The following is a 25,665-nucleotide window of genomic DNA, read 5'->3' as shown; positions in this document are numbered from 1 at the left end:
TGACTTGCGACGTGTTTTACGATTTTGCGACATTAATCTTTTTGATGATACTGTATTATTCATTGCAGCTTAGGATTTAGATGATGCCGTTTTGCACTTGAATGAAGATTTGTGTTCTCTAAGTAGATGGTTGAAGTACAAGCAGCTTATGGTAATTTTGTGGAATCGAGTAAATGAGAACGTAATTGATGAGGAGGCTATTGATCGCGTTCTGGAGATTAAATATCTTGGCGTGATTATTGATGACAAACTAAAGTTCAACTCTCACATTGACAATATCATCAAGAAAATTGCCAAGAAGTATGGAAATCTATGTCGACTGAAAAACGATTTAACTATTGCCAGTAAAATACAGCTATACAAATCAATCATCTCTCCTCATCTAGACTTTTGCCCTTCCATTTTATGTCTGGCCAATGCAACACAAATATCGAGATTACAGCGCTTGCAGAATAAAATAATGCGTTTGATTTTGAGATGTAATAGATTCACTTCCTCAACTTTGATGCTAGATGCCTTACAATGGTTGTTGGTGAAGAAAATAATTGTATGTTTGGCTATGGTGTTTATTTTCAAAGTAGTTAATGGTTTGCTGCCTCGATATTTGTGTGATCGAATTGAAAGAAGAAGTGATTACCATAGATATAATGCTAAAGGGTGTCCACGATGAAATTGCCACACTATGAAATTGCTCTAACTTTTTAACCGTTGGGTAGAATTTAATGAAAATTTGGGTGGATTTAGTTCATAGTGCATTATTTACATCCTGCAAGTTTTAAAGTACTGTGATCAAAACTCGCGGAAATGGAGTCGAAAGAACAGCTCGTGCATGATAAAATCTTGCGCATTCATCACGAGAACAAGGATCTCTCGCATCGTTCCATCGCTAAAACGTTGGGAATCGCGAATTCCACGGTGTCGCGAGTGATTAAGTGGTTCGAGGAACGGTTGATCGGAAGCCCAGAAGTGAAGGAAAAAGTATTCCGTACAACACCAAAAATCACAACCGCGTAGTTAGGGCCTTCAACCGAAATCCGAACGCCTCCGTTAGGGATGTGGCTAAGAAGCTGCACCTAAGCCGAAGTTTTGTCCAGAAGGCCAAAACTAAGGCTGGGCTTCGAACGTTCAAGGTACAAAAGGCCCCTAATCGCGACGAGAAGCAGAACAAGTCCACCAAAACCCGTGCCAGGAAGTTGTACCTCAACATGCTGACGAAAGTTGAATGCTGCATCATGGACGACGAAACATATGTGAAGGCCTGTTTTTCACGGCCAAGGATAAGTTCAGCGTTCCGGAGCATGTCCGCACTCAGAAGATGTCCAAATTTGCGAAGAAATTCCTGGTTTGGCAAGCCATCTGCACGTGCGGGAAGCGGAGTGAACCTTTCGTGACCCAGGACGCGCCATCGTCGGTCAATGAGGACAAGGAGTACTCTAACAGATGGATTTTTGATTTTGCGCGCAAAGTTTGCCCTGATTCGGTTCCGGTTCGAAACAACACTCGCGATACGTCGGTGGAAAAGAATAACATGGACTCCCCGTTCTCGATGCTTGAATTCTCAATTGCTCTTCTTTCATGCAACAACTCGGCTCCAGGAATGGATCGAATCAAGTTCAACTTGCTCAAAAACCTCCCAGACGTCACTAAGAGGCGCTTGTTGAACTTGTTCAATCAATTCCTGGAGCAAAACGTTGTTCCGGACGATTGGAGACAAGTGAGAGTTATAGCCATTCAGAAACCCGGTAAACCCGCGTCGGATCATAACTCGTACCGTCCCATCGCGATGCTGTCGTGCATTCGGAAATTGTTGGAGAAAATGATTCTTTTTCGTTTGGACAAGTGGGTCGAGGCGAATAGCTTACTCTCAGATACGCAATTTGGATTTCGAAGGGGCAAAGGAACGAACGACTGCCTTGCGTTGCTTTCAACTGAAATCCAATTAGCCTACGCTGAAAAACAGCAGATGGGTTCAGTTTTCTTGGACATTAAAGGTGCTTTTGATTCTGTTTGCATCGACATCCTTTCGGACAAACTCCATACCAGTGGGCTTTCACCAATTATCAATAATTTCTTGTACAATTTATTGTCCAAGAAACAAATGAGCTTCTCTCATGGCAACTCGGCAATTTCACGAATAAGCTACATGGGGCTCCCTCAGGGCTCATGTCTGAGTCCCCTTCTGTACAACTTCTATGTTAAAGACATTGACGATTGTCTTGCCGAAAATTGCACGCTAAGGCAGCTTGCAGATGACGGCGTGATCTCCGTTGTTGGGCCAAAAGCACCGGACCTGCAAGGACCATTGCAAGATACCTTGGACAATTTGTCTACATGGGCAATGAATCTGGGTATCGAATTCTCTCCGGAGAAAACTGAGATGGTTGTTTTTTCTAGGAAGCTTTATCCAGCACAGTTGCAGCTTCAACTTATGGGTAAAACAATCACTCACAGCATGTCTTTCAAGTATTTAGGTGTCTGGTTCGATTCCAAATGCACTTGGGGAAAACACGTTGCGTATCTGAGTCAGAGGTGCCAACAAAGAATCAATTTTCTTCGTTGTATTACCGGCACTTCGTGGGGAGCCCATCCGGAAGATCTGATAAGACTTTACAAAACCACCATTCTATCGGTTTTGGAGTATGGTAGCTTTTGCTTCCAATCGGTGGCGAACACCCACATCTTGAAGCTGCAACGGATTCAATATCGTTGTATACGAATCGCACTAGGTTGTATGCATTCGACGCATACAATGAGTCTGGAAGTACTTGCGGGCGTACTTCCCTTACCAGATCGGTTCGCGGAATTGTCGTTTCGGTTCCTTATCCGCTGTGAAGTCATGAACCCGTTGGTGATCGAGAATTTTGAGAAGCTGCTTGAACAAAATCCGCAAACACGATTCATGAGGTTGTACTACGAGTACATGACTCTGGAAATTAGCCCCTCCCCGTTCAATACCAATGAAGTATCCTACGATTTCAGTTGTTATTCCGTAAGATTCGATTTCTCAATGAGGGAGGAAATTCAAGGAATACCAGAGCCTCATCGCCCCCTGATTGTACCATCCATCTTCGCGAACAAATACCGCCACGTCAATGCCGAGAAGAGATTTTTCACTGATGGGTCCACAATAAATACGTCCACTGGTTTTGGTGTATACAATGATCTCCATAGTGCCTCATATCAGCTTAAAAAACCATGTTCGGTATACGTTGCAGAACAAGCAGCTATATTGTATGCGTTAGAGCAGATCTCCTCACGTCCCCCTGATCACTACTTCATTTTTTCGGATAGTCTAAGTTCTCTGGAGGCTATGCGTTCTATAAGGCCGATGAAGCACTCGACGTATTTCCTGAACGAAATACGATCGTCACTGAGTGCTTTATCAAACAGCTCACATATCATCACCTTAGTATGGGTTCCTTCTCATTGCTCTATCCCGGGCAATGAGAAAGCAGACTCGCTGGCTAAGGTGGGCGCTATGGAAGGCGACATTTACGAGCGACAAATCGCCTACAATGAATTTTTCACAATTGCTCGTCAGCAAGTCCTCATCAACTGGCAACAAAAGTGGAATGATGGTGAACTGGGAAGATGGTTACATTCGATCCTCCCACAGGTGTCGATCAAACCCTGGTTCAAGAGATTGGACGTGGATCGCGATTTTATCCGGGTAATGTCCAGGCTCATGTCCAATCACTACTCGTTAAACGCACACCTCTACCGCATAGGGCTTGTAGATAGCAGTTTGTGTGCCTGTGGAAACGGCTATCACGACATTGAGCATGTTGTCTGGTCTTGCACCTCACATCATGTGGCGAGATCCAAACTAATTGAATCCCTCAGGGCCCGAGGGAAACAACCTTATACACCAATTAGAGACGTTCTGGCTTGCCGTGATCTCGATGTTATGAGATTAATTTACGTATTTTTAAAAAGTGCTGATTTGTGTATTTAGTAGTGTTTTGTGTTTTAATTCTTTCATTCTTTCATCACTATCCCAACCCAAGTCCCCTCTTGTTTCATTTCAGCTGTGCTTTCAATGCTTCGATATCCACAGCACATGCCCGCCAATACAGTGCAGTGACACTCATCCGTCGAATGAAGCAGAAAGAAAATTTACCAATATCCCTTTCCCTTTGCCCCTCCCCTTTCCTCTAAATAAATGTATTTATTAATCTCGAGTAAACCGCGAGTATTCGGCCCCCATTCTACTAACATTAGTTGTAAAAAAAATTATAAAAAATTATATTTAAATTAATTTGGCTCCGCAAAGCTACCGCATTTGAGCCTTTACAAATAAATGGATTATAAAAAAAAAAAAAACAACAACAAAAACAACAACAACAACAACAGCAACAACAACAAACGGCGCCGGTGGTGTAGTGGTAAGCGTGATTACCTCTCACCCCAGCAGGCCTGGGTTCAATCCCAGTCGGCGCCGCCGGGATGTTCTGAGGCATAACATCTCAGAGATGTTCAGATCAGTCACGCCTTCCTTCGGATGGGAAGTAAAGCCGTTGGTCCCCGGTTCATGAGTTGATGGGTCGATAGGTAGGGTCCAGGTGTGGGAGCTGCCTTCCTGGCACGTCGGTAGCATTGGTGCTCAGCACGGAAAACAAGATCGGCGGAAAAAAACAAACCAAAGGAAAAAAAAAAAAACAACAACAACAACAGTCGGAGGACAATTTTCGGCTTCAACAATAACCACGGCGACAATAATTACAAAAGTTCCAATTTGCTCCCCACTGATCGAGAGCTTCTAGCTGTGGCAAAGGATCGCTTTTCCAAACCTCCGGTTAACTATACACCGTCGATGCGATTTGAAAAAGGTGAAATATTAAACCCTTACCCAGTTAGCGGTACTGCGAATTCACATTGGCTGGCTAACCCCTCTACATCGACCGATGCGTGTTTATGTAGACATTCGTGTTTTCGTCGAAGCTGACGCTCTCTCCAGAGGAAGTAGATGACAACAGTGTTGCAGAACTGACCGATTTTCGAGATTTGACGACATCTCAGGACCAAGAAGCAGATGTAATTAATTTTAATAGTTTTAAGTGCTCAGAGAATACAGTATCGCAATGTACAAATGAAAGCAAGGAGTTACTCGTATATTGCCAAAATTTTAATAGAATGAAAAGTGCTTTCAAAGTGAAAGAAATTTATTAACAAGTATCTGCATGCAATTTTCATGTAATTTTAGCAACGGAGACCAGGAACCAAGAAGTTTTCGGTAATCGATTCAATGTGTTTGGGGACTTCTTTACTTTATTTAACGTCGGTCTCTGTTCCGCAATCTAGTGCCAATCACCGACGGACATCGATTGCCATCCATTGACGGCAATCGAATGTGCAGGAAGGCAGCTTCGACACCTGCGTAGGATATCGCACCCATTCAACACACACATGGGCCGAGACCAACGGCTTTACTTCCCTTCCGAAAGAAGACGTGACCAGAGATGTCTATGCCTCAGAAAAATCCCACCGGCCTCGGCTGGGATTGAACCCAGACCCATTGGGGTGTTAAAAGTTTTTGGGGACGATCGTGATAAAACGTTTTCCAACAAACAAAAAGTGGTGGTGGTGTAATAGTGGCAGTTAGTGTTGACTATGAATCTGAACAAATATCATCTTGTAAGTGCAAAGAGTTTGATCACGTTTGGGTCAAATGTTTCAATGGAGTTCAAACAATATTATTTCGAAATGTGAGGCGGAAGCAAATGTTCACATATACGGAGATTTTAACCAACGCTCAGTGAAATTTATTGTTGATGACGACAACGAATCTTTGTTGATACCGATTATAGGAGAAAATGAAACACTTCGTACTCTGTTCGACAAAAGTGCAGAAATTGGACTCAACCAAATAAATCACATAAAAAATCAAAATAACTGCTACTTAGATTTGTTATTCACTAATATTACTGATGATTTCTGGGATCAGAGTCACCTGCCCCTCTTTGGAAAAACGAAGTGTTCCACACTGCTATTGAATACTCCTTATTCATACATGAAAAAACGGCAACGTTGGATAACAATTTATCTGAAACATAATTCGACTTTCATAAAGCAAACTATGTACTTCTCAAAAAAAAAATTAGCCTGTATTGACTGGCAAACTACAATACGTAATCTTGAAATAGAACAGGCAGTGGACACATTTTATCAAATTATTTATAGAATTCTGCAACAGACGGTACCCTTGAAGCAGAGGAAACCCACAAATTCCAAGACACCAGTTTGGTGCAATAAAAAGGTTATCAATCTTAAAAATTGGAAACAGAAAGCACATAAGACTTATAAAAGAAACCAAAGTGAAGAAAATCTCACATTCTATCTAGAAATATGTGATCAACTGAATGAAGAAATAAAAAATGCATATGAAGGACATAATACCAAGGTAGAAAATAATATTGACACAGGTCCAAAATCATTTTTTAACTATGTTAAAGAGAGACAAAAATAAAAAAAACTTTCCTTCTTAAATGCAGTTAGATAACAGAACCGGCAACACATCTAGTAAGGTCATAAATTTATTAGCTGTCTTTTTTTCAGAACATTTACACAACTCATGACGAGAATGATCGCGATTATCAATATTTTTCATATCTTCCGGAACCAATGACGGATATTACAGCTAACAATTCATCCCTCAAAGAAATCTTGCATGCTCTTGAGTCCTTGGATACGTCAAAAGGTGCTGATCCAGATGGTTTACAACCTATTCTTCTAAAAACACTTTCAAAAGAATAAGTAAGCTGCCTTCAATTTTAAAGGAATCAATTTTTAATCCCTATTTTTAGAAACGATAAAAAAAAAATCGGATATTACAAACTATCGCGGGGTTTCAATATTATGTACCGTAAAACGGGGTAACATTGATAGTTTTTTTAAATATATACTTAATATTTTTTACAGCAATGACTGTTTTTCAAATTTTGTATTTTTAAAACAAGTACTGAGGATCCAAGAGTTAATTCGTTAGTAATATGTTGAACGAAAATTAAAGCATTTGCACTATTTTTTTAATTTTGTGACCGAACTTCAGTATTTTGATTTAGGGTTACTTTGATAATGCTCGATGCATGTAGAAAAAACATGAGTGAAACTCAAACAATTTAGTTCTTTAAATATGAAACTTTCAATGAGTATTTAATCAGCAAACTTCATAAGCAATAAGAATACCATATTGAATTTGTGATGACTGTATCGGAAATACATTTCATAAGTGATGGTTTGAGTGCTTTTTCAAAAAGGCGAAAAACACGAAAATGGTTTATTAATATGTTTGCAAAATATGCAACACAAACTATTTAAAAACTATATATCATATCAACGGAAATATCCTTAGCTACAATATGGAACCAATGTTTCTTATTTGGAAAAAGCACAGCGAGTAAATGTATTCCTTATATTATACTATCAAAATTACCCTCATTATCAAAGATACCCCGTTTTACGGTACAATTCTTAAACTTTTCCAATCCATCATAAATCTCTCATTACTACTAAACAACATGGATTTGTTAAAGGTCGATCTACAGCTACTAATTTGATACATTTTGTAACATATGCTTTAAATGTAATGGATAAGGGAAATTACGTAGAAACATTATATACTGATTTTAGTAAAGCATTCGATAGAGTGGATATACCACTGTTGATTTTCAAGTTATCCATGTTAGGTTTTAATACCAGGCTACTGCAATGGATCGAGCCATATTTGTCAAGGAGAACGCAAAGAGTAAGATTTGAAGCAAAATTGTCGTCTGTCGTTCATGTAACATCTGGTGTACCTCAAGGTTCGCATCTTGGTCCACTACTATTCATCTAATTTATCAATGATATAGAATACATTTTGAAGCTGCTTCATGTTTCAATATATCTTCTTCTTCTTCTTCATCGCATTTCAAGCTTATTGCGTATGGCATATTAGCTTGTTGCGTGCTCTCAACTTAGTGTTCTAGATGCACTTCCACAGTTATTAATTGAGAGCTTTCGATGCCTGTACCATTTTTGCATTGGAATAATTGTGTGGCAAGTCCAATCATACTTCTATACCCAGGGGCGTCGAGAAATTTTCCAATCGAACCTAGTCATCTCGAGCATGGTCTTGCTTTGTAGCTGCACCTTTACCGACTGAGCTAAGGAAGGCCCATGCAGATGAATGACATAAAACTTTTCATGGAAATATCTAAAGCATCTGATCTGCAGCTATTTCAGCAAGAAGTTGACATTTTTTACACTTGGTGTAAGAAGAATTTGTTAGAGCTTAACGTTAGTAAATGATATTCAATATCGTTCAAAAACAGTTTTTGTTGTTTGCCCTTCGAAAATTAGGTTGGACGAGATTACTACTTCCATCTTATAAATCACGATGTTTGTTAATAAATTTAGATAGACTGGAAATACGAAGAGACTTCGCCATGGTAACATTTATAAATCATGTTTTTGCTCAAAGAGTTAATGTTCCGGAAATTTTAGAAAATATAAAGGTATATGCTCCAACTCTGAGGATTAGGAATTTGTTTTACATTAACAATCAAAGAACAGACTATGCTAAAAATGGGCCTTTGAATAGAATTATGTCCTGCTATTATACATATACATACGCATATGCCCAATCAATTGATGTGACTATGAATAAAATAATGCTAAAAAAATCATTCTCTTCAAGGATAGCCAGGCAATAATATATAAGACATAGTTAATAAGCACTCATTGTAATTGGTCTACGATTGGTTGAAGACATAAATAAATGGATGGTAAATAAAATTTTCCATAAGTAGCATCTTCAAGTCGAAGTCGGAGTTGGAGTCGACAGTCATTGTTTTGAGGAGTAAGAGTTAGAATATGTTTTACCACCTCCACACCCCTAGAGTAATTATTATAATTATAATTTATTTAGTAGTTCTCCTTAGAGATCCAAGAATCAAAATCCAACAAAGTTTACAGGAATTCTCCGAATACCACGGTGGACGATGCCGTCTACCCACCGCAATATTTCGGCTGTCTTTGAACGAATTGATCTGCTTTTCTGTTGGTGATAAGTTTTTGGTTGACCCTAATCACATCCAAAAAAGGGCTCAATTCAATGAAAGACAACCGAGAAAATGCAGTGGGAGGACGGCCCCACACACCGCGCTATTCGGGGGATTCCTGTACATAGATTTTCGCAAGATCGGTATCACAAAATTAGCGTTGCTAATGAGCAAAAAGCGAATTAGCGATGCTGTGCTCATTTCTGTTAAGTTCCTGTAGAAAAAAGGAAACTCAATCGAATCTTATAAATTATCAAGAACGAGAAATTTGCAAACAGCTTTGTGAATATATTACCCATGTTCTTTTTCTAGTATTATAACCATTTGTACGACAAGCTCATGAAGATGATAAGATTGCCCAATCCATAAATATGCTGAACCCATTTTTTATAGCATGAAATGTGTGATACTGCGTTGTTTTCCAGGCATACACAATAAATCAGCATGGAAGATCTTGCTTTGTCATGGAGCCGCCCATTCACGCCGCATCCACCCACCGTTTATTTACCATTTCCGATCAGCTTGAGCATTGCTACATTTTCCGAATACGGAGGAAGACGTTCATTCGAATTAAGGAAAATATAACAAAGAATCACGCAGATTTATGGCTACGAAGTGAAAAGATAAACATATTTCCTTTCGGCCACTGCGTGCGATCATGCTAATTTTCTTAAAATAAATTCCATTAGGATTTTGCTTACTTGGCGCTTCTCAACCGCCGGGTTTTTTTTTTGTTGTTGTTGCGGTGCTGCCCTCGCTATGAATATAATAATTTTAATTCTTATGCTAGATCCACTACGAGAGGCGCTGCTCAATCTGCTGGGTGTGGGAGTGATGAAGGGTGAGGTTTTTTACTTATTTTTAACATTACGCACCTCTTCGATACACACACTACTGGGTCGATTTGACTGACTGACTGACGGGTTGGCTGCTGCCGCGTTGTCGCTCGATGGAAACCTGTATGATGATGCTCAAACACTCTTCTCGGGGGAGCCACTAACACCAACCGGAGCTCTCTGAATTTTCTCGCACAGATACACTGAACATCGACGACGACTGGCTGCTGAACTCGGCGCTTGAGAAAAACTCGCTTTTTACGCTTTTTGCTTCTTGTTGAACACGGCTTCCACCACTCGACTTGCTGTGGCACGGAGAGAAATTTGCTAACGCCACCAGCAGATTGCTCTGTTTCTGAGAAATTCTTCGGGGTTTCCCTAGTGACGACTATTTTCTTCTTCGGTTTCCTCTTGCTTCCGTCTCACTGAGCATAAATTTCCAACACAGGAAAAGTGAGTATACCAGCACACACAATTGTTGCCACTTTAGCTGCCACCTCGTCGCCACTCGTTTTTGCCACGTTTGGATGGTTTTTCCTTACACTATTATTATTAATTACAGGTTCGACGTCCACGCAAATGTATTGTTGGCACGACCTCAAAGGACCAAGAAAAGGAAAATCACTTCCAGAGCCCGCACACTTTTTTCCCTTCCTTCTTTTTATTTCTTCGCACCCACTTAGGCTTGACTCTTTTGCTTTAATATAATTTATTTTTCTCCTCTGCCCATTACCTCTTGCCGATCAATAACAATTACAATTTTTTCCCCATTTTTCTTTTTTATTCACACACTTTTGAGACTTTTTGTTTGCCCCTTGAACATGGATTTATGCTGTTTTTGCTTTCTCTTCGCACACACTCGCGCTCACTCGGAACGACACTATACTATGTGGGAGCTTGCAGAGTGTTGCTTTTGATTCAAATGTAAGAAAATATTTTTTCCTGCGTTTTCCTCTCCTTATTCTTCACCGAGTTTTCGCTTTCGATTGCTTGTACGTTTGCTTCGATTTTTCACTCGTACTCACTCCCTCGCACCGCACTCTGGTAGAATATATTTTTGAATGTGTTTCCTTGAATAGCAGTCGAAACTGAAACCCTATCTCGGAAATGGTTCAACTAGATTTCCATACCTCTCTTCGACAATTTACGGCCTTTGAGCTGTGATTTATGCATGATTTTATCAACCTTCCGATCGGACAGAATTGGAACCGAGCTTTTCACTTTCACTTGAGACTTTGGTTGGATGGGAAAATCTTGACAGATGGCTAAATTACTTCACCAGATACCAGACCGTCCACGTTCGGTGTTATCACTGAGATACTTTTGTACGCAGCAACTGCTCGTTTCGCACGATCCGGGCCTCACCAGCAGTGTAACACCAGCACTAAGGAACAAGTTTTTCCCCTGTAACTTCTATCGCAAAAAAAAAAGAAAATCAAATCGACGTTTTTATCACTCTGCACCCACACTCAAACTGTCTGGACTGGTCCGGTCTCGTCGGCGATCACCGTTCAAAATCTCAATCGACTGGAAAGCACCCACCAGTTGGAGTCAATTCTCTAAACCTTTCGCAGACAAAGTGCCATCACTTATTCACCAAATGCATTACTTATTGATGCAACTCAATTATTTACGCAAATTTTTCGAAAATATCCTTCAAGATGTAATCCCGAGACAAAAAGACACTCCACACACAATCTACCACCAAACACGGGGAACAGGTGAATTACCACACTCTTTTCCTATTGCATTTCTCCCAACAACGACGAGGATAACGACAGTGGTCCAGTAGTAAGTAGTCTTTTTGGACGAAATCTCAAAATCTCACACCAAAAGACCCCCACAAGATTCGGCAGAAGCAGCAAGGTATGGAAAATCTCTCCATCAGAGTCTGTTTTTTGTTCTTTCTGTTCGCCAGCTGCCAGGCCACTCGCGGTGGATGATTCCGTACGGGTGCATAAATTTTAACCAACTGATGCGAAAAGAGGAAAATTTGCTCGGAAAAGCGTACCATGGGAAAATTTCTGCTACGCGCGTACTGGCACCAATACCAGCGCAGAGCAGCACACGGTCCGCGATCCTCTCCCGAAAATCTGTGGATGGATCCTCCTGTTGTGAGGCCCGTTGCTTATTGCCACCTTGGTCAGGCAAGCTAAGTATGGGAGCGCTGTTGTATGTTAAATGGCTTCACGGAGAGTTCGGGAGACAGACGACGACGGACGACAGTTGGAAAATCGGGAGAGCGGGAGCTAACTTTGGCGAGAGCGAGTTTATGCAACATAGCAACACAGCAGCCATCATCATCATCGTCTTTGTCGTCATGCTGCTACTACTGAGTTGCTACTGTTGCTGGTGCTAGTGTCAGTGGGAGGCAAAGAAGCCACTCGCAAATCAGTCCCATTGTACCGAAGTTCGTTCTCTCACGCGGCGAGCTAGGATAAGTCTCACTGAGGACCACCCACTCAGTATGGAGAGTGCCCGGGAGCGCAGTGTTGTCAGAACTGTTGGACTATTCTTTAGGGACATTACTCCACTAATATTATTCCAGGATCATTAGTTTAAAAGGACTGTTCATGTTATAAAACAAACATCAAAAATTGTCTGCAACTTTTTCATTTTTCTTTGGATCCGTATTAATAAAGAATGAGAGAAGGATTAGTAATTTACATTTAATTCCACTGCCTTATTTGCTTACCCTTGACAGACATGCGTATTTCGTCTTCAATGTGCAGACCAGTGTTGGAAAAATATCAAAAAATCAAATCTCACCAAAACCCAAGATCACGCTTGATTTTCGAAGACAAAAATCAACAAGCACACAACCACATAACATACAGGGGTTACTCAAAATAACTAGGATAGGCAAATTTTTGGTCAACTTTGGAGTGTTGTAACTTCGTCAAATATGATCCGATTTAAAATCTTCCAAGAGCATTTGACGGGAAAACTAATATTGTTCTACGATGTAATCCTGGTCACCGGATACCGGATACCGGAGATATTCCGGGTTTACGGAGGGCTTGTCTAACTTGCTAAATTTTTGGTGAAATTTTATATATGATGCTTATTAAATACAGGGGAAATGTAGGAAATGTCGGCCTACATGTCCCTAATTTGGGCCCATCGCTAAAAGTCTGCTATTTATCAATTTTATATAGATGAACGCGTTGTTGGGACGTTACTAATGGATATTTTTGGTTGCTATTGAAAATTTAGTTGATTGCTGAATTTATGTATGGGCCCAAATTAGGGACACTTAGGCCGACATTACCTGCATTTCCCCTATATGTTTTTTAGTAAATACAACGGAAGAAAAACCATTTCTATAGCGAATCATATGTCAAGAACTAAAATCGGCTTATTATCAACCGAGATATGGCCATTTCCCTGGAATCGGTTCTGGTGAAGGGTTCTGAATGCGGGCAGATCATTTAATCACTCAAAAAATGCCGTGCGACAGCTCTTTCTTCATGGTTTCTCGTCAATAGACTTTCGATAAACTTCAAATGCATCATTGACCACATTGGCCGCTCTTGGAATCACGGGATACCCCCGAGGTATTCTGTAGCAGGGGTCAATTGCGTTTTTACACCAATACATGCCGTGCGACAGCTTTTTCTGCAAGCTTTTTCATGAATAGGCTTTTGATAGACTTTAAATTGATTAGTGACCACATTGGCCGCTCTCAGGACCTCCGGTATGCCCCCGAGGGAACCTGGAGCAGAGGACAATTGCATTTTTACACCAAAACAAGCCGTGCGGCAGCTCATTGTTCATGGTTTTTCATGAATAGGCATTCATTAAACTTCAAATGGATCAGTGACCACTTTGGAAGCTCTCAGAATCACGTGATACCCCCGGGGGAACCTGTAGTAGGGGGCAATTGCGTTTTTACTCAAAAACATGCCGTGCAACAGCTCTTTCTTCATAGATTTTCATGAATATTATTTCTATAGACTTAAAGTGAATCATTTACCACATTGGCCGCTCTCGGAACCACTGGGATGCCTCGAGAGAACCTGTAGCAGGGAACAATTTCGTTTTAACTCAAAAACGTGCCGTGCTACAGCTCTTTCTTCATGGATTTTTCTGAATATTCTTTCTATAGACTTAAAGTGAATCATTTACCACATTGCCCGCTCTCGGGACCTCCAGTATGCCCCCGGGGGAACCTGGAGCAGAGGACAATGGCATTTTTACACCAAAACATGCCGTGCGACAGCTCATTCTTCATGGATTTTCATGAATAGGCATTCATTAAACTTCAAATGGATCAATGAGCACATTAGCAGCTCTCGGAATCACAGGATACCCCCGGGAGGAACCTGTAGTAGAGGGCAATTGTGTTTTTACTCAAAAATATGCCGTGTGATAGCTCTTTGTTTATGGATTTTCATGAATATGCTTTCTATAGACTTAAAGTGAATCATTGACCACATTGGCCGCTCTCGGAACCACTGGATACCCCCGGGGGAACCTGTAGCAGGGGAAAATTTCGTTTTTACTCAAAAACATGCCGTGCGACAGCTCTTTCTTCATGGATTTTCATGAATATGCTTTCTATAGAATTGAAGTTGGTTAATAAAAATATCGACCCCATTTCAGTGATTTCAAGTGGTATAGAAAGACATCGATCTGTTAAATCGATTATACCAGCTGTGAAATGAGGAAGGGAATCAAGGAGTTAGTTTATTTATTTATTTATTTTTATTTAATACATCCATCTGACAATAAGTCTTAATGAACCAGAAGCCATAACAAATACTAAATGTATCTGGAGTTAATAATACGTCTCTGGAATTGAGCAGCAGGTTCCCCAAACTCGAACAACTCTTCAACTGTAGAAAACGTGCGAATCATACTCGTAACAGGTTCATGTTGTCCAAAAGAAGAGCGGTGTGCAGGCATGGACAATCATTTGCATTCATTTCATACATTCATTTACATTCATTTGCCTCTAACTTTTGTCATCAACAGCATTCCACAAAATGATGTATGTAGCTTTTATAGGTACTGTTATTAGCTACAACTTTAGTTAACAAGTCAAATCCGTATCTCTTATGCATGACGAACAAGAGCGAACAGAAGCCACTACTGTTTTTCAGTGAATGTATTTTACATTCACTGAAAAACAGTAACAAGTTCTGCCCGCTCTAGTTCGTGATGCATAAAAGATACAGATTTGAGTTATGAGCAAAAGTTGTAGCTAATAACAAAACCTACAAAAGCTCCATACATCATTTAGCGAAATGCTGTTGATGACAAAAGTTAGAGGCAAATGAATGTTAATGAATGTATGAAATGAATGCAAATGATTTTCCATGCCTGGGTGTGAGTCTTGACGCAATAGGAACGTTGAGCGTAGAAATCTGCTTGGCGCACGAAAGTTCAAGCAAGAGAGTAAGTGGGTAGAGTCAATTTCACCACTTAATAACTTCGCGACGAATGTTGCCTATTGAATTTGTCGCCGTCGTTGTAATGTGTCCATGCTTAGCAAGCGACATCTCTCAGCATACGGAGGTAAGTTTAGTGGAGATCTCCAAGGAAGTTGTCTTAATGCTCGACGAATGAATGTTTTTTGGATACGTTCTATTCTGATGTTCCAGGAAAGTTGGTAGGGAGTCCAAACAACAGATGCAGTCTCGATAATCGGACGAACGAGTGAACAGTACAGTGCTTTTAAACAGTACGGATCCGAAAAATCTCTCGAGATTCTTGATATAAAACCAAGCTGACGATTAGCCTTAGTGATTACCATTGAACGGTGTAAGTCAAACGTAAGTTTAGGGTCCAGCATTACACCTAGGTCGCTTACTTGTTCTACTCTTTCTAGTACAAATCCATCAATTGAGTAATCGAATACGATTGGCGTTCTTGTGCGATTAAATGTCATGACCACACATTTTGATAAACTGACGGAAAGCTTGTTTAAGCGGCACCAATCAACAAATTGGTCTAACATTGCTTGGAGCTGACGGCAATCCTCGACGTTCTTGACAACAATGTATAGTTTGAGATCATCGGCGTATATGAGCACACAACCACTCGGCAAGAGGAGCGTCACATCGTTGAAGAAGATTGTGAACAGCAATAGTCCTAAATTGCTGCCCTGGGGAACACCGGAGGTTGCAGCAAATGGTGATGAAGTGCACGAACCCAGCTTGACACGAAGTGTTCTGTTGGAAAAATATGATTTCAGCCAATCAACCAAACCATCCGAAATTCCCAGGCGAGACATTTTCCGAAGAAGAATACCATGATCGATGCAATCGAATGCCGCTTTCAGATCGGTATAAACGGTATCTACTTGAGCCCTATTTTCCAAGTGATTTATACATGTTGAGGTGAAGTCCAGCAAATTTGATGTAACTGAGCGTCCTGGCATAAATCCGTGTTGCGTTGCTGAAATGTAGCTCTTGACATGAAAGAAGATAGCATCGTTCACAATGATCTCGAATAATTTTGAAGCTGCAGATAGACTTGTTATGCCACGATAATTTGTCACGTCACGTTTGTCGCCCTTCTTATGGACAGGGAACATAAAGGAATGTCTCCATATTTCGGGGAAAACTCCTTGGTGCAACGAAGCGGTAAAGATGCGAGCTAGGGGATCAGCTAAAACAGCAACACAGCGGCAAAAAATGATTGCAGGTACACCATCAGGACCCGGTGAAACAGATTTCTTCAACTTCCTAACAGCTTTAACGACATACATATTGCTAACCACAAATGTACGCAAATCGATGAGACCCTCACGAACATTGCAAGCCGCTCTTTCTACTTCATCTGCGTTGGCGGCTGAATCCGAAAAAACAGAACTGAAGTGACGGGAAAATAGATCACACGATTCGAGCATAGAATTTTATTTCTATTAAAATAATAATGACCTGGTTTATAATTCTATGCACTTCTGAACTTAGGGTTTTGTTTGTCGTTAACTATTTACGTCCTTTATTTAACTGGGTTTAACAAATTCATCACCTTGCTTCACACAGCAAGACATATATTAATATTTGAATTTAAGAGGCAAATAACCATCACTAGATTTGCTTTTGCTTCTTCGTCTTGTGTTCCTAAATCATCGCTTTCTAAAAGTATTGGTAAAATTCGTTGGTAGCGTGCGTCGCCGTTCCAAAACAGTAAATGAATCATAAATATTAACTGGTATGGTGAGCAAAATCTACCATCTCTTTTGGTCTTTTAAAGACTGGAACGCGCAAAAATTGGTCGACAAAAAATCGTTTCTTTCAGTCAAAATTCATATCACAAAGTTTTTTATTTAGATTCTGTTTGACCAAGGCCCAATACCGTTCGATAGGGCGGAGTTCTGGGCTGTTGGGAGGTTTGTGGTCTTTGGGTACCACAACAACGCTGTTCGCATCGGACCACTCGATTGCCTTTCTCCCATAGTGGTAGCTTGCCAAGTCCGGCCAGAACAGCATAGGTCTATTATGTTGCTTTAGGAATGGTAGCAGCCGCTTTTCCAGGCACTCCTGGACGTAAATCTCTTGATTGATGGTTCCCGTAGTAATGAAAATGCCGCTTTTTAGACCACACGTGTATATGGCATGCCAGACGAGATATTTTTCCGGGAACTTCGATAGTATGTTGGTTTTTAAAATTGCAGCTACCTTCCCTTTTCCTGAGGCAATATAAAACTCCTGTCCCGGAAGCTGCTTGAAAACCGCCTTCACACAAGTTTTGTGTGAGAACGTCGGATTCTCTTGCTGCGTGAGCAAAATTTTGACACGCTGCTCCTCTTGCTTGGCCGTCATTTTGAAAACTGCAGAGCAAACGGTGAAAACTCATCATAGCAACCATTGTATATACACTCAACTTCCAAATGCAGCATTTCAGGTTTTTTGTGCATTTTTAACAGAAATACACCAATTTGAAGTTGACCAATTTTGCGCGTTCCAGACTTTATTTTTCAATACAGAAGCAAATGTGACGTCACACATGCACGTGCATAAGAATGTCGTAGACAAAACATTCAGACTGCCAAACCACGCTGTGTGACATTTTGTTTACACCTTTGAGCGGGAAAGCCAACAACAGGCAACATGCAATGTCCCCTGTTTGTGTTTAATTCAATCTTTTTTACCTTTGTAATTTGAACGTTTAAGTTTCAAAAAAGGACTTTTTAGTTTTATTCATGCAGTTTTTGATATTTATTCACCATTAAAAACATCCACTCATACAAGTTATTGGTTTCAACTTCGTATTCTACTTATATTGACTGTTAGAGGTAATACATCCGGCAACGCTTGTTTAATGATTCTTTTAGGTTTGCTAGCAAAGAAGTCGAAGTGATTTTCTTTGTGTTTTGTTTTGTTCACCAAGAGATTTGACCTCCAGTTTATATAAATTTTGTGTATTCGATTACACAAATTGTAGAATGCCACGAAGAACACCAATAAGTAAAGGCATGGATGGTGTTGAAAAATCATGAAATACTTGTTTTAAATTTTTGGATGGCTTGTGTGTGAGTTTATGTGTATACTAATGATGATGATTGAAGAATATTTCATGAACAAGAAGAATCCAAATTGATTGACTGTGTCTTGAACCTTAAAAAAGCAGTCATTTTCGTCGATATTTTATGCAATGACCAGGGCTGGCAAATGTCATTTTCAATGAAAGATCTCACGCGATATTTACAGAGACATTTCTGTCACTATCATCGCCTGAGAAAACCATGATAGAGATTTTCGTCAAAATCTCATCGAATTTTTTTTTCATGACAGAACGTGATAGTGTTGTGATCATCGTAATTACTAGCTCATTTATTGCTATTACAACGGCGCCGGTGGTGTAGTGGTAAGCGTGATTACCTCTCACCCCAGCAGGCCTGGGTTCTATCCCAGACGGCGCCGCCGGGATGTTCTGAGGCATAACATCTCTGATCACGCCTTCCTTCGGATGGGAAGTAAAGCCGTTGGTCCCCGGTTCATGAGTTGATGGGTCGATAGGTCCTGTGGGAGCTGCCTTCCTGGTAGGTGTGGGAGCTGCCTTCCTGGCACGTCGGTAGCATTGGTGCTCAGCACGGAAAACAAGATCGACGGAAAAAACAAACCAAAGGAAAAAAAAAAAAAAAATATTGCTATTAAAGTTACTTGTACCGAGGAAATCTTAATAATATATTCACTCTACCGATTACATACGTACATAACATCGTCCGACTCCGTAACGCAGTTGATCTGGACACGTTCGAAATATTGCCTGCAATCATTATCGATGCATCAAAAAATGTGAAGAGTTCATTTGCTCCTGGATGGAATTCTTGCTGTTGTTTTCCGTCGCTGTGCAAACGCAGTAGCTGAGCCGTTAGCCTTCATTTTCAACCACTCGTTCAAGCAAGGAGAATTTCCCATGAGCTGGAAACTGTCTTACATTTTTCCTGTGCACAAAAGCGGTGACCGGCGAGATTTCAGAAACTACCGTATGATAACCAGCTTTTCTGCCGCTTCGAAGCTATTCGAGATCATCGTCAGCGATCATATTCTGCGTGCTAAAAAGACCCACACCTCTACCGATCAACACGGATTTATTTTCGGCAGTTCCGTAGCTACTAATTTGTTGGATCTAACTACCACCTGTTTTACGACTATGGAAGAAAAAGCGCAGGTAGGCGTAATATATACGGGCCTGAAGGCGGCTTTCAACAAAATCCATCACAAAATGTTACTCAGGAAATTATCACGATTGGAAGCCTCGAATAGATTGGTGTCATGCTTTTCATCGTATCTGACTGGTAGGGTGCTGCATATTAAGCACGGATCTTGTGTTTCACCGCCATTTGCTAGCACGTCCGGCGTCCCACAAGGAAGCAATTTGGGGCCGTTACTATTTGTCATATTTTTCAATGACGTTGCATCTTCACTTGGCTATAGATGCAAGCTCATATATGCTGATGATCTAAAGATATATGTGGTGGTAAACTGCATCGAGGATTGTCTTCACCTGCAAATGTTGCTCAACATATTTGTTCACTGGTGTCGCTGGAATAAATTTGTCATCAGCATCGCAAAATGCCACGTGATGACCTTCCATCGTTCCAAGGACCCGATAATTTATGAATACCACATCGATGATACTCTGCTTGATAGTTGTGTTGGATTCGAAACTCTCCTTTCATTCCCATTACGTATCAATTATTTTCAAAGTAAGCCGTCAACTTGGCTTTATCTCCAAAATTGCCAAAGACTTCACGGATCCACACTTTCTAAAAGCGCTATATTGTTCTATCGTGTGACCGATTCTAGAAAACACTTTTCTCGTATGGACTCCAAACTACGTTACATGGAAGCGAGTCCAAAAAAAGTTCATACGGCTTGCTCTCAGGAATTTACCATGGCGTGATCCGTTTAACCTTCCAGCGTATCCCGCTAGACGGCATCTGCTTGGTCTTGAAACGCTTGATCGAAGACAAAAATTACAGCTACGTTTGTCGTTAAATTACTCAACTGTGACGTCGATTGCTTCTATGTTCTATCGCTCCTTGACTTCCGTGCTTCAGGTAGGATATACGTTAGCAGTCCCTGATGCAGGCGGGATTTTATCGTACCCTGCATGGTTATAACCAGCATATATCTGCAATGGTTCGTTTGTTTGCATCGTTTGAATCCACGTTCAATTAATCATATAGTCAAGCTTCTGCATTCATGTTCCATCAGATGTCACTGCTGTTGTTTGCGTTGACATCTATCGGAAACTATGCACAATCTCATCGAATTGCCCGCCGATTTTTATGTCTGGGGCGGGGCAGAAAATATCTTTTGTGCAGAATATGAAAAATAGGAGGGACTTCAAATGTTAAACTTGATGCATATAAAGAGGTACCAGACATGTTTTGTAGTGGCAGGTACTCTATTTTGTAATCTGTGAAAGAGAAATCACAAATCGAGTGTCATCAAAATACATGGCATGTTGAGAGATTAAGGTCGCGAGACAGAATTTCTTCTCTCAAATTTGAATTTTTTTGCTCTCTGGGGACTGGTAGTAAAGCAGGTAAAACCATAGAGGTAACTCTAAGACAAGTAGGTCCCGAAGAAACGTGCTCAACTTTTTGGCTCACCTCTGGTACTATCTTCGGTCCCAAGCTTATCGATTCACCCCTCGAAACATAGGAAAATCCACTAACCCCTCATTTTATCTGTCAAACTTTCATAGTGAATCAAAACAAACATTGTGTAGTACTAGAATTTTGACTAGAATGGGATACGTTAATCGTTTGCTTGGGCCCAATAGGCTAGTCGAGTAGTGAGCCAATTTTAAATCGTTTGTTTCGTATTGATTGTTGGTAAAACTGTATGGGGAAAAATCATTTTTATTTAATTGTAGCTTGTTTAACAATAATTTCCGGGAAAATTGTCGTTGACTTTTTTGACCTGAATATGCACCGAAAGCGAATTATTCTCACTTCTCTCAATATTTATAAGGGAATATTATCACTTCCTAGTTCCTACCAGCGGAACAGAGCCATCTCTTTGGAAATGGCCGGACGATATGATTAATGTTGGTATGTCAACGCCTCAATGTGTAAATAGAGTAAGAATAATGAACATAATTTAGATATTCATTAATAACAATCCATTTCCACGGCTCAGCATGTATGGTTTTACTTTGGAACCACGCCTTTATTGATTGAATTTTGAAAAACCGCATGGATATTAAAAAATTAAGTAACATGAATATGAAGCCACCTCTGAGACGTTGGGCTGCTAGAAAACTATTATTTGAACTCGCAAGACTGCATAGCCAACACTTTTATTAATAAGTCTCTAACAGTCGGAAAATCAACACGTAAATAACATATAAATAAGTGTCAAAAATCAAAACGATCAAGCTTTTTCTTCCGGATTGGCAGCATATTTCGACTACACATTATTCAAAGCCACCCACCGTGCCATGTGAGAATAAGTTTTCCCACCTGTTAGGAAAAATGAGTATGCAGTTATCCCTCCATTTACGCGGTGGGCGGTACCGTCCACCCACCACTATTTCTTGGCTGTCCTTCAACCAATTGCGTTGTTTTTTCTGCAGATAACTAGCTTATGGTTGACACTAATCACATACAAAAACTCAGCTCAGTTGGTTCATGGACAGCCGAGAAGCAGCGGTGGGTGGACGGTACTATTCCCCACATACATGGAGGGGTTACTGTATATCATGCTGTGAGATTCTGACAGAGTGCACAAACATCGGTATACACAAACACCGACTGTTGCAAAAATCTCCAACCGATCTCTCATACATCCAGTTCTCTCTTACTGACCACCACCCGTCTCCATCACCACATGTATGTAAACCAGTAGCAATTTCAACCATCTGGGTTCTCTCCTGCTCATAGACTTCCGATAAAACTCACGCTCTCACTCTCTCTCTCTCTCTCTTTCTCGCATACATCTGACGTTACTACACGTGTGTGCTGGAACGCGCATGCAAAATTCCTCAATCCGGCGAAAACCATGAGCATCAGGCGAAAAGCAGCCGTGGGGAGCATAAATAGAGCATAAGTTGTCCCAGACACACATACACAGCACCGATGCGAACGGCGTGTAATCTCAACTAGTGAGTGAAATGCTTCTCATTCTCGATTCGCCACAAACCCAGACATTCCACACACACACACGGACATACACCCGGTGATGACGAATTCTCGCGATAGTCGCGACATACTGACGCTGCTGGTCCATTGCCTGGTGGCGCTCCTCGCGTCTAGGTCCCTGACGACGAAGGACAATACGGGGAGCGTGCGTTGGGTGGATCGTCGACATGACGATGATGGCGGATTTGAGTGATGGTGCACTGACTGGTGTGGAGGCACGGGAACTCATTTATGTTGAGTGCCGTTGAACTAATGTGGTGTTTACATCTATGCGGATTTGCTAGTGCTAGTGTACTAGCACTGTGCAAAAAAAGTAGTCAGCATAATGTAAACAGGGTATCAGCATCTACCAGCATGATGTTTCAGGGGCAACTGAAATTCGTGCAGGGTGGCTAGTGCGCTAGCGCTAGCAAATCCACCCAGATGTAAACACCCCATTACAGCGCTGGGAAATGATAGCACTCATTTGGTTGGAGGATAGGAAACGGAAAATCAGGAGTTTTTACTGTGATTGTTTTGAGCGGATTCGCTATGTCTAGTGTTGCATTGCAAGCGTATGGAAGCGGCATGGGAAAAGTAGCACAATTTGTTGATATTGAAGAGTAGTAGAAGTACTTGAACTCTCTTAAGTATCTTGGTGAAATGGAATTCTATTATATGATCTATGTGAAATATTTATCACAGGTCATGCAGTAAGTACGTCACGTTCGATAACCATGGATAACGTCTGCAATGCAAATCCACCATTGAAGGAAGGATAGTTAGTTAACTATTTTGTCAGCGGATGATGTTTTTTTAAATTTTTTATCTTTGTGCTTAGGGTAGGTGATGCAATTTTAGCCCTAGCTCCAGTATTTTTCCCTATTGGGAATTATATTCTAAATTGATTGGTGAGCGTTTTAGTAGAATAATGGTTTACCTAATTGCGTTGTTTTTTTTATTTTTTACTTTTTATTCTATTACTATTGTACCACTTTCATTATTACTAATTCAGTTTCACCATTTACTTTCGTTATCACTTAACATCTATAACATATACGTATTTCGTTTAATAATTGGAAACTTCTTCAATGCCTTTACTCATAGAATTATAGCTAATTGTAAAATGACATGGATGGATTGGGCTCTGGGCTTAAGTTAACAAACAGAATATGAGTTATAATTATTCAATCCTGTAGCTTGAAATAGAAATTCAAATATTGCTTCCCTAAGAGGGTCACTTTCTTAGCAGTGTGCTAAAAATCGTATATTTTGATTTGGGATCTTTACACTCATAAACGTTCAATTATACAAATAAATACGATTTTAGTAAGGCCAAAAACCGGTGCATCTGATCACAGTATAATCTAACTTTGAGTGTGATTATTTTAACCAGGGCATTAAGTGACTAATAATTTATTATTAACCATAATTTATATATATGGCCTTTTATGGCATTTAATGTTAATCATTGTTCTTAATCAATTGTGATGGTGGTAAAAGATTAGTGATAAATGTGTTAAAACCCATGCTAAATGCTTATGATTAGTTTTAATCATTAATCATTCTTTAAAGTTTTAACTCCCTGATTTTGACAGTGCCGGTTTGTTTTGTATTTCAATACTTCCACAAAAAAGGGACATTTTAAGTAAGCAAAATGGTTTCAACAAAATCGTTAAGGATGAAGTTCAGGTCTAGCTGGGTCTACAGATCCGCGAAAGTGAGATTCTGTACGGTATTCCTGGTATTTATGACAGCCTCACCGTACCTTCGTTCGTGTCACCGATCTGTCTAGATAAAAAAAACGTTTCCTGTGTCGCCAATTGAGGTTTTTCCGTAAGAACGTTGCTAAGAAGTGCAAGAAGCAGAAAGCGCCAAGATACTAGGACCAGTTACTGAGTACTGCCCCCCCCCCTTCCCCTTGTCACGATGAGGATTGACCACGTTATCACTATCCCAGTAAATTCAACCATCTTCAATAATACTTGCTGCTTTCTAGATACTGTTTTGGGTTACGAATTTTCCCAACTGAATACTCGTGGATTTACAAAAAATGCTGCTTTTTCGAGGAATGTTTCCAAATGTCTTACTATATGTTATGTCTTGATAATTAAAACAAATTGAAAGAAAGTCACCTTCCTGCTTATTTCTGCCATGCAACTAATCTAAAAATATCCACTCATACTTCAAAGCTGAGCCCTGCATATTTTGAGTTTTAGCTACTTACACTCAAAAATGAAATCACCAAGGAAAAAATCGCATCAGACTTCTCCTCAGATTATCTTGGAAATCTTTTCTGAAAATTCTTGAAACTTTACTTCTTTAAAATACTCCTCCACTTTTTTTTTATTTGATATCTCTCCCGGAACTTCATTAAGTGGAAGTTCACCGCTCCGAATAAAATTTAAAGGATTGTATCCTAGACACGACCGCAGTATGACGTAGGACCACGCAAAATTGATGTTTCTCATGCATTTGTAGCTATTATACTTATTATTATGAATGGGCGGGGCAGAACGTGTCTTTCGTGCAGAATATGGAAAAAAGGATAGACTTTGGATGTTAATCTAATTGCATATGGAGAGGTACCAGATATGTTTTACAGTCAGTTTTTTTGTATTTTCCCAAAATAACATCATCGGATGTATGTCTCCTCTTAAGCAATTGTTTTGAAAATTTTGGCTTTTGTTTTTACTTATAATTGTAGTTTGCTTAAAATTCATTTCCCGGCAAAAAGTGATCGTCAAATCCATGTCTTTTTTGAGTTGACGTTATAGACGGGGCAAAGGGTATTTTGCATATCCAAGTCGCATTCCTCATTATGTGACAGGTGATCACACCGTGATCCACCTTTATCCGCTGACTTGCTCCTGCTTACTGCAGGACGCAATGCCTCGTCGTCCGAAGCGGAAATGAGCAGAGGCACGACAACAGCGCTGTTTTATATCTTTTCAGGTTCAAGCAGAACGATGTGCAACCGCACCTGACAGGATTTCCCGCCGTTTTTTTTTTATGAATGGGGCAGGGCAGAAAGTTTCTTTTGTGCAGAATATGTAAAAATGGGTGGACTTTGGATGTTAATCTAATTGCATAAATAGAGCTACCAGATATGTTTACAGTCAGTTGTTGGTAATTTATCGAATGTATGTCTCATCTTAAGCAAATTTTTTGTTGAAAATTTTGGCTCTGCATGTTAAAA

General features: G+C 40.3%; 1 protein-coding gene across 3 annotated transcripts in view; it reads right to left on the bottom strand.

Moving 5' to 3' along the window:
- Positions 1 to 11,833, bottom strand: part of Shal (Potassium voltage-gated channel protein Shal) — a 635,870-nt gene extending 624,037 nt beyond the window's left edge. For all 3 annotated transcript variants that reach the window (XM_065229083.1, XM_065229080.1, XM_065229084.1), the window contains exon 1: positions 9,917 to 11,833. The gene's annotated coding sequence lies outside the window, so the exon portion shown is untranslated. The remainder of the gene's footprint in view (positions 1 to 9,916) is intronic.
- Between the last annotated feature and the right edge of the window lie 13,832 nt (positions 11,834 to 25,665).

Source organism: Ochlerotatus camptorhynchus, unplaced genomic scaffold (assembly GCF_037179485.1).
Source record: "Ochlerotatus camptorhynchus isolate MF236.1 unplaced genomic scaffold, CSIRO-AGI_Acam_v1.1 ptg000307l, whole genome shotgun sequence".
Lineage (NCBI taxonomy): Eukaryota > Metazoa > Arthropoda > Insecta > Diptera > Culicidae > Ochlerotatus > Ochlerotatus camptorhynchus.
Note: the sequence above shows the minus strand (reverse complement) of the source record. Positions and strands in the feature narration are given on the sequence as shown.